General features: G+C 32.1%; 1 pseudogene; it reads right to left on the bottom strand.

Annotated features, from left to right (window-relative positions):
* Positions 1–234: 234 nt before the first annotated feature.
* On the bottom strand, positions 235–1,822 carry LOC141672436 (isoflavone reductase homolog; annotated as a pseudogene).
* Positions 1,823–10,814: the final 8,992 nt, after the last annotated feature.

The raw sequence follows: 10,814 nt of genomic DNA on the forward strand, positions 1-10,814 counted from the left end.
ATAAGTAAATTTGATCTATTAAACTTGATGAACCAGTTTAAGGAAAATATAAAGTGATTAATTGAATTTGAAAATCAAATTGTTATAGTAAATTATAACAATTAATCAGATGATTATTGAATAAAATCGACAATGCAGAGTGGTATAAATATATATATATAGTGATAATTAAAGCATGCAAAAATGTATTAAATATGGCCCCGGTATATATAATGGTAACGAAAGCTAGATCAATAGGAGCACCATTTATTAAGGAAAATTTAAGAAGTTACACAAGTAGCTTAAAGAAAGCACTTAAAATTGTTGGGAAAATTACAGCTTTAATTAAGAAAGAGCTTTAGGTAGGATTCCATGGAAGTGTAGTGAACTTCTGGATAGAGCTCAGAAGCTTCTCCACCTTGATCCCCAATTTCAAAGTTTGTTAAACAACCTTCGTAGAATATATGATAGAAATGTCCAACTCCAACTTGTTCACCATACTCAAGTCCTGCATTACATACATGCACACATAATTAAATTAAGCTTCTTTTCTGTACAGTAGGCATCAAGTGAACCGTGTGTGCGAATATAGTGTAGCTTGTTGCTGAATATTTTATTACCTTTAATAGATTCCAGAAAATCATTTGCAGAGATTTTGATTTTCTCCAGTTTTTTCCCAGAGAGACTCTCCCAAATCTCAATCAACTGCATCTGAGACAGAATATTATTTGGCGGCCGGATATATAGATTCTTGTTCAACATACGAGGGTCGTCTATACATTTTATTGTGTATGCTGCTATATCATCTTCCTCTACAAAAACAACTGCACATTTTCATAATTTAGCAACGTCACAAATCTCCGTGCAAGCATTTCACTTGTATATACAAGAAAATTTAGTGCCCGTTTGAATCATGGAATTTTCAAGCTAGTCCCATCGACAAGAACTATATCATAAAATAAAACATCTAAAGATTTAGGTAATTCATAGAAAAAACCTTAATACACATACCTTTAGCAGTGCCATCTCCATAGACAGTTACTTTGTGTTTAGGGGGGAAAAGAGTGCCCATTTGTGAAAGATTACCAGCAAAGTAAGCGGCAAAGCAATTGGCGGAGACATAAGTATGGGGTATATTAGCCTCTTCTATTGCTTTCCTCACCACCATTTTCTCATCAAATGTGATCCTTCCTGGTTCTAGAGCGTCTCCCATTCTCGCAGGATCCATACCAAATTCCGAAGGCAAAAAACGCTGCACCATCATAGCGTGATCTTCTTTAAAAATACACATGTGCATGCCATTGTTTTCTTTTAAAAAAACTATAGGAATTTGCTATATTAATTCCTCATTGTGATGGGATGCGAGTAGTAATATTATCTGAACTCCAATAGAAATATAAGGAAACGTAAAATATAATCCTAAGCCAAATCAAATTTGAGCTAATAATGACGAAATGAAACAAAATCAAACCATACGTTATTAGTACCTTGATATTTCCGGCTTCTTTGATTGCTTCAACAAGCTTGAGCTGCAAAGTAATGTTAAAAGTCCGATTATGAGCTCCGGACATGGTGCAAATAACAACATCCACCATCTTCACCGCGTCCACAAGGCTCTGGTGATCGGAAAACGAGCCCTCAACAAGCCGAGCTCCTTGTCATTTGTGGGACAAGAGCATTTGTAGCTTATCAACGTCCAAGCCAATATCAGGACGTTGAAGAACATAGGTTTCATGTCCTTGAGCTAAGCTAGCTTTCACAATTCTGTGGCCAATATAACCGGTTCCTCCCACTACAAGAACTCTGCTCTTTCCCATTTGTTATGGAGGAAATAATTTAAGCTTTGTTCTATCTCACTATCTAATCATCAAAAGATTATATGTCATTTTATAGTGACAAGGTGCATTCATTTGAACAAATAATTTTTAAAGATTTATTTCGCTTTAGAGTGAGAATTAAGGTGCATTTTATAAAACAACATGAATTATGAGATTTATTTCAGAGACACATGGGACCACTTCCGGCACATATATATACTAGACCATTTCAAATTTGGAGGCTATTCGAAATAAAAAATATTAATGCATTATGCATGTAATTTTACTACAAACTTATCCTCTGCACACAGGCTGGCCAAGTCTTATATTTATTTTTATTATAAGAAATTGATGCAAAGAAAAGTATATGTTAAAGCTGTTTAAAATGAAAAATAACAAAAACTATTAAATTATTGCACTCGAATCACTACAAGAAAATAGGGTTAAATACAACTTATTTAAATTCGACCGGGGTTAAATTCGACCGCAGGCGGTCGAATCCCTTCGACACGGCTAAATTCGACTGGCCTCGGTCGAAATGCAGCGGTCGTATTTAAACGGTCGTATTTACAATCAATTTTAACCGAAAATGGTTGAAATTAAAACAGTCGAAATTCAACCGGTCGAATTTAGCTCCTAAATTCGACCAATTTTTTTTTCCGGTCGAATTTAGCCCAAATAAAAAACTGGAGGGAATTTTCCCGCAAAATATTTTATTTTGCACTCCTAAATTTAACTGATTTCAGTCAAATTTTTTATTTAAAAATGGAGGAAAATTTGCTCATACTTTTAAAGTTTTTGAAAAGAAGTGAGAGAAATTTTCCGCCCTTTTCGAAATTATATTTCAATGGAATTCGGTTGTATTTAAGATTTTTCAGAATTTTAATTTTTAATAAAAAACTTATTTAATGATAGTGAATATTTTGAAATTATGAATATTGGAGAGAATATTTTTATTGACATCCGTACATTTGGATCGATGAGAAATATTTTTTAAAAAATCGTAATACCAATTCAGGATTAAACATTAGTTAGTTGTACTAGTCAAACTAATACTTGATTTTAAAAATGGTAAACCAAATAAAATTATTTTGATATGAAACTTAAGTTATATCACTAATATATATATTTATTGACATCCCTACGGTTGGATCGATGAAAAATATTTTTTTAAAAAATCGAAATAGAAATTCAAGACTAAACACAAGTTAGTTGTACTAGTCAAACTAATGTTTGACTTTTAAAATGGCAAACCAAATAATATTATTTTGATCTAAATTTTCGTTATATCACTAATATATATATATATATATATATATATATATATATATATATATATATATATATATTGACATCCGTACGGTTGGGTCGATGAAAAATATTTTTGAAAAAATCGAAATACCAATTCAGGACTAAACACTAGTTAGTTACTAGTCAAACTGATGCTTGATTTCTAAAATGGCAAACCAAATATAATTATTTTGATCTGAAACTTAAGTTATATCACTAATATATATATATTTATTGACATCTTTACGGTTGGATCGATGAAAAATATTAAAAAAAATTGAAATAGCAATTCAGGACTAAACACTAGTTAGTTGTAATAGTCAAACTAATGTTTGACTTTTAAAATGACAAGCCAAATAAATTTTTTTTTTGATCTGAAATTTTTGTTATATCACTAATATATATATTTTTTGACATCCGTACGGTTGGATCGATGAAAAACAATTTTGAAAAAATCGAAATACCAATTCAAGACTAAACACTAGTTAGTTGTACTGGTGAAACTGATGCTTTACTTTTAAAATGGCAAAGCAAATAAAGTTGTTTTGATCTCAAATTTTCATTATATCACTAATATATATTTATTGACATATGTACGGTTAGATCTATGAAAAATATTTTTTAAAAAATAGAAACACAATTCAGGACTAAACACTAGTTGATTATACTAGTCAAACTGATGCTTAACTTTTAAAATGGCAAACCAAATAAAATTGTTTTGATCTGAAATTTTCGTTATATCACTAATATATATTTATTGACATCCGTATGGTTGGATCGATGAAAAATATTTTTTTAAAAATAGAAACACCAATTCAGGACTAAACAGTAGTTAGTTGCACTAGTCAAACTGATGCTTGACTTTTCGAATGAAAAACCAAATAAAATTATTTTGATCTCAAATTGAGTTTATATCACTAATATATATATCTATTGACATCCATACGGTTGGATCGATGAAAAATATTTTTGAAAAAACCGAAACGCCAATTCATGACTAAACACTAGTTAGTTGTACTAGTCAAACTAATGTTTGACTGTTAAAATGGCAAACCAAATAAAATTATTTTGATCTCAAATTTTGGTTATATCAATAATATATATATCTATTAACATCCATATGGTTGGATCGACGAAATATATTTTTGAAAAAATCAAAACACCAATTCATGACTAAACACTAGTTAGTTGTACTAGTCATACTGATGTTTGACTGTTAAAAAGGCAAACCAAATAAAATTATTTTGATCTGAAATTTTGGTTATATCACTAATATATATATATATATATATATTGACATCTGTATGGTTGGATCCCTGAACAATATTTTTAAAAAATCGAAACACCAATTCATTACTAAACACTAGTTAGTTGTACTAGTCAAATTAATATTTGACTGTTAAAATGACAAATCAAATAAAATTATTTTGATCTAAAACTTTGGTTATATCACTAATATATATTTATTGACATCCATACGGTTGGATCGATGAAAAATATTTTGGAAAAATCGTAACACCAATTCATAACTAAACACTAGTTAGTTGTACTGGTCAAACTGATGTTTGACTGTTAAAATGGCAAACCAAATAAAATTATTTTGATATAAAATTTTGGTTATATCACTAATATATATATATATTTATTGGCATCCATACGGTTAGATCGATGAAAAATATTTTTAAAAAAATCGAAACACCAATTTATGACGAAACACTAGTTAGTTGTACTAGTCAAACTGATGTTTGACTGTTAAGATGACAAATCAAATAAAAACTTTTTGATCTAAAATTTTGGTTATATAACTAATATATATAACTATCGATATCCATAAGGTTGGATAGAAGAAAAATATTTTTAAAAAGAATCAAAATATCAGGACTAAACACTAGGTAGTTGTACTAGTAAAATTGATGTTTTACTTTTAAAATGGAAAACCAAATAAAATTGTTTTGATCTGAAAACTTTGGTTATATCACTAATATATATATATATATATATTTATTGACATTTATAGGGTTGGATAGTTGAAAAATAGTTTTAAATTCACTAGGTAGTTGGATAGTCGTACGAATATTAATATAAAGAAATCCCTTGAAATAACAAAATATATAATAAATTAAAATAAAATATATTTTTACGTTAAGTCTCATCAAATCCATTCACGAGAGTAAATAAATAACATCTCTTTCATTGTCCACCAACTTCAAAAGCTAATAACATTTCTTTTTGAAAAAACCTAAAAACTTGAATTTTACACTAAAATAATTATTTTACTTCTCTTTTTTACATTTACAAATACATTATCCACCGACCAATTTTTTACTCAATAAAGCAAATTGTGGGATCAGATTTTAGGCCCAATTATAAAGCCCAACAAACCCTGTTCAAAACCCCATCTCAAAACCCTACAAATCATTACTACTTCATGTACGCCGCACCACTATGTTCACATACATTAATCAGTCCTCTGTATCCGACTCTCCAATTTTTTTGTTCAATCTCTCTCTCTCTCTCTCCAAGTAAGAGATGATGGTTAATTGTTGCAAGGATCAGCGGCAAATTAAAGTGATCAGCCATGGCAGCTTCCGATCCCCAGAAGCTCATCTCTAAAGCCGATAAATTGTTCTCTCTCTCTCTCTCTCCCTCTCCCTCCCTCCCTCCCTCCCTCCCTCACTCTCTCCCTCTCTCTCTTTCTCTCTCTCTCGCTCTCTCTCTCTCTGTTACATGTATATTTGATTCAGTTAGTTTATCTTCTGTTTTAATCAAGAGGCGAGAAAGGTATGACAATTCATTCAAAACCCAATCCGCAAAAGGCCTAGCCGGTCACTCGAAACTTTTTCAATTTATTATTACAAAGAGCCAGAGGAATGCTCTGCTCATTGTTGTTGCTAAGTGTTCATTGATTCTTGGCAGCATCAACTTGTTTGTCCAAATGCCTCAACCAGACTTAGCTCTACAGCTTCTTCTGTGACTCTGTTAAATCTTAATTTATCGGAACCCAGTTCGTTTCGATTGTTTTTCTATTCAAGAAACCTGTCAAGAAAGAATGTTTGTGCTTCTTTTAGTTTTAATAGGTCTTCATTTGTTTGTTTAGCAAAACCCCGAAGCAGAATTAATTCCGTTCCGGTGAAGAGTAATGAGGTGGAGAATGGGATTGTGTTTGATAAAGCAGTTGGAAAGAGGACGAATATAAAGAAGATTATGATTCTTGGTGCTGGTCATGTTTTTATTGGACAAGCGTGTGAGTTTGATTATTCTGGGACTCAGGCGTGTAAGGCGCTTAGAGAGGAGGGGTATGAAGTTATTCTGATTAATTTTAATCCAGCAACTATTATGACTGATCCTGAGACAGCGAATAGCACGTATATTAAGCCAATGACGCCTGAATTAGTTGAGCAAGTGTTGGAAAAGGAGAGACCTGATGCTTTGTTGCCGATAATGGGTGGGCAGACAGCGCTTAACCTTGCAGTGGCGTTGGCGGAAAGTGGGGCACTTGAGAAATACGGAGTGGAGTTGATTGGTGCGAAGCTTGATGTAATTAAGAAGGCTGAAAGATTTTATGCAAGGATGAAAGCCCTTTTGATCGTTTGGGATTGTTTTATACTTCTATTTAACCATTTGATTATCAAACAGTTAGCTTGACTATGGTAAATCTTAATTCAGTTTGCGGGACCGTTTTGTAAACCATGTAATTGCTGATGTGATTAAAAACCACCCGTTTGATCTTTATGAAATTCTAGATCTTTGGTTGTTTGTATGGAGCACTAATATATGCTGTTTTTTTTAAAAAATCAATTTGTTAAAATTGATTGATTTCGGTCGAATTTATTTTACAACCAAAAACAGTTAAAATTAATTTTTGGCCACATACAATTGAATTTAAGTTTTGGGCGGGACTTTCAAACTTTTTCGAAAATTTTAATTATTTTGGTGGGATATTCAAATTTTAATTGATAAATTAATTTGACTGCCTCCGGTCGAATTCTTTCGGTTGAATTGAAGCGGTTGTATTTTTCCGGTTGTAATTAGACGGTCGAATTTAGTTAAATACGACCGAACTTCTAAATTCAACTCCCTTTATTACAACCGATTCAAAATCGGTCGAAATTAGATAAATTCGACCACGCGCGGTCGAATTAATTTAAATTCGACCGATTTTTCCAGTCGAATTTATCCTTTTTTCTTGTAGTGAATTATTTTCCTAAGACTGTCTAAAGTTACTTGTTTTTTTTCCTTTTCCAACGGTAACAAAATGGTGAGTTCTGAATTGCACCGCGTAAACACAGTACCATCACGGTACCATTATTTATTCATGTTATGATATTTTGGACATTTTATTCTAAAATTATGAAATTAAGGACTATTTTTCTTGTAGGATGAAAATAATTAATGTTTTATTTTAACATCTTATCTTTACAAGAATTAGTGGCTCAATTCCAACAAAAAATTTCAAGTGTTATACATGTTATCTTCTAAAAATTAAACTTTTAAATATTTTTTTCTTACGAACACAATGTTTAAAATTGATTTATGACCGGTATTGCAAGCAAATTATAATAATTTATTTATGTTGTCTTTATATAAATTACTAAAAAGTTTTTTCATGAAGAGTTAGCCGACCCATCTCCCTCTAATTTTTTTCACCCCTCTTATCCATCTTCATCCCCTTTCTTCCCATCTCAACTCTCTCTCATACCCATCTCAAATCCAATTCGCCCCTTCTCCATCCACACAACATTTCTTTTCTTATTTTTTAATTTTCTTTCAAACTTGTGTTTGCTTCATCTTTTTCTTCAATAAAATCGAGTTTTGTTTCATAACACTTTAAAATTTTCTTTAAGTTTTTTACTTTAGTTTTCAGATCTATCAAGGTAAGAGTTCAAATTTTACAATAAAATTCTGTTTTTAAACTCAAAAACTCTAGTCTAACAACATATTAATTTTTAACGTCAGGCCGATATATTTGAATTTTGAAATTTTTCGTTTCGTTCTGTTTGAGTTATTAGTTGTGTGTTTGATTGTCTCGTTTTATGCGATGTGGTGGTTCTGTTGAAAATGAATTTTATGGTTGTTGTGAATATGTTGTGAACTTAATGATTTAATTAACAAAACACCTTACTAGATTTAACTTAGTGAAAAATGTAGCACTCGACGGATAAGGAATATAGTCTCGAAGGATAACTCAATATAGTCCCGACGGATGATGGTTTATGTAATAATAAGTCATGTAGCACATTTCTGCAAACACATTTGTTTAGATTCTGTAGTAGCATATAAGTCATGTTGACTTTAATTAGATATGCAGAATAGGTAGATTAATTATACATATATGATGTCTTGTAATTCTGCATAAATGAAATGAAGTCAAGTGCCAAATAGCTACCCGACGGATGATTAACAAAGCCACCGACGGATGATCAACAAGGCAACCTGACGGATGATCATGTACCCGACGGATGATCAATTCAAACATCCGTTGACAGTGACAACACAGTCACATGCATCGAGTATATGCAAAAGGAATGTGGCAGCCTATTCAACTGGGTTTTTGAGAACAAAGAAGCATTGCCATTTCCATGCTAATATGAAGATATTCAAAGATGCTGGAATAAAGTAATGAAGTAGCATAGTATTAGACTTGATAGGTTTTGTTTTATTATCTTCTCTTATTACTGTGTAATCTTGGTGATATATAAACCAAGAGTAGCAGTTAGAACAATAATAAGACTAAGCAAGTATTTTCTCAGAGTAACATTTGTAAGCTGTATCCTTAGCATTTCTCTGTAAGTTTAGTTGTTCTCATTTGTAAGCAGCTGTGAGCTATTCAAGCTTCAAAGAGTTCTACTGATATATATATATATATATATATATATATATATATATATATATGGTGGATACATTCAAATCCACTAGAAAGTTTTAAAGACTTGTGTTTTTACTACTTTGTGTTTTGATTCATACTTAACTTGTTATTCCATAATTTGCAAATCAAAACACTGCCATATATATATCTTAAGTTTAAACATTTTATAATTTAGAAAAAGGTTCAAGAATTCCATTCAACCCCCTTCTTTAATTCTTGTTGCATTGTTAGGGACTAATAATTGGTATCAGAGCAAACTCTTAAAGAACAAAGAGTTTAAAGATCACAACAAATAACAAGATGAATAAGAAGGATGTTGGAATCAAGATTCCTTTTCTAGACAAAGACAATTACCATCACTGGAAGGTAAAGATGCATCTTCATTTACTTTCTCAGGATGAGGCCTATGTAGATTGCATAGAGAGAGGCACTCATATACCAATGAGAGCTGCAACTGAAAATGAACCATTAGTTCCCAAGCCAAGGCATGAATGGTCAGATCCTGATATTAAACAAGTCAGGAAGGACAAGAAGGCCATGAATATTCTGTTTAATGGAGTTGATAGTGACATGTTTGACAACATCATCAATAGCAAAACTGCCAAGAAAGTTTGGGATATAATTCAGATTATCTGTGATGGCACTGAACAAGTTAGAGAAAACAAGATGCAGCTGCTAATTCAGCAATATGAACGCTTTCATAGTAAAGATAGTGAGTCTCTCACTGACATTTTTAGTAGATTTTAAAAACTACTAAATGCTCTGAAGTTGCATGGAAGAGTCTATCAGACAAAAGACTCCAATCTTAAGTTCCTTAGATCTCTTCCAAAGGAATGGAAACCAATGACAGTCTCATTGAGAAACTCTCAAGATTACAAGGAGATTACTTTGGAGAGACTGTATGGCATCCTGAAAACTTATGAGCTTGAAATAGAGCAAGATGAGAGGATTGAGAGAGGAAAGAAGAAAGGAGGATCCATTGCACTGGTTGTTGAGTTGGAAAAAGAGAAGGAGATGAATATAGAAGCAGTTGAGTCTACTTCAAAGGTCTGTGAAAACAAGGGCAAGGGGCTGGTAGCAGAAAATGAAGATTCTTTGAGCCAAGATGACATGGAGGATATTGATGAACATCTTGCATTTTTTTCCAGAAGATTTTCCAAGCTCAAGTTCAAGAAGAACTTTGGAGCAGCTAAGCCAAATAGAAACATGGTGGATAAATCAAAATTCAAATGTTTCAAATGTGGCTTGGCATGGCACTTTTCCAGTGAGTGTAGAAAGTCAGATTCCAGCAAGAAGAAGTTTGAGCCTGTGGATTATAAACAGAAATATTTTGAGTTGCTCAAACAAAAAGAAAGGGCTTTCATTACACAAGAAAATGATTGGGCAGCAGATGGTCTGGATGAGGATGAGGATGTCAGCTATGTCAATCTAGCCCTAATGGCCAAGTCTGATGAAACAGAGATAAGTTCTTCAAGTAATCAGGTAATCACCACTAACCTTGCACATTTATCTAAAGCTGAGTGTAATAATGCTATAAATGACATGTCTACAGAATTATATCATTTGTGTGTTACACTTAAGTCTCTTACTAAGGAAAATGCTAAAATCAAATAAAACAATTTGTTTTCAAGTGAGAGGAATAATGTGCTAGAGTCTCAATTTATTGAATTTGAAAAATTGAGAATTGAGTGTAAAATTGCTAAGGATGAATTAACTGAGTCCTTGAAGAAAGAGGAGATCTTGAAGAAGCGGCTTGAACGAGAACAAGAGGTGATTAAGGCATGGAAAACATCTAGAGATGTTCATGCTCAAATCACCAAAGTTCAAGGGATTGAGTCGTTTTGTGATGCAGCCTGGAAGAA

Source organism: Apium graveolens, chromosome 7 (assembly GCF_009905375.1).
Source record: "Apium graveolens cultivar Ventura chromosome 7, ASM990537v1, whole genome shotgun sequence".
NCBI classification, from domain to species: Eukaryota; Viridiplantae; Streptophyta; class Magnoliopsida; order Apiales; family Apiaceae; genus Apium; species Apium graveolens.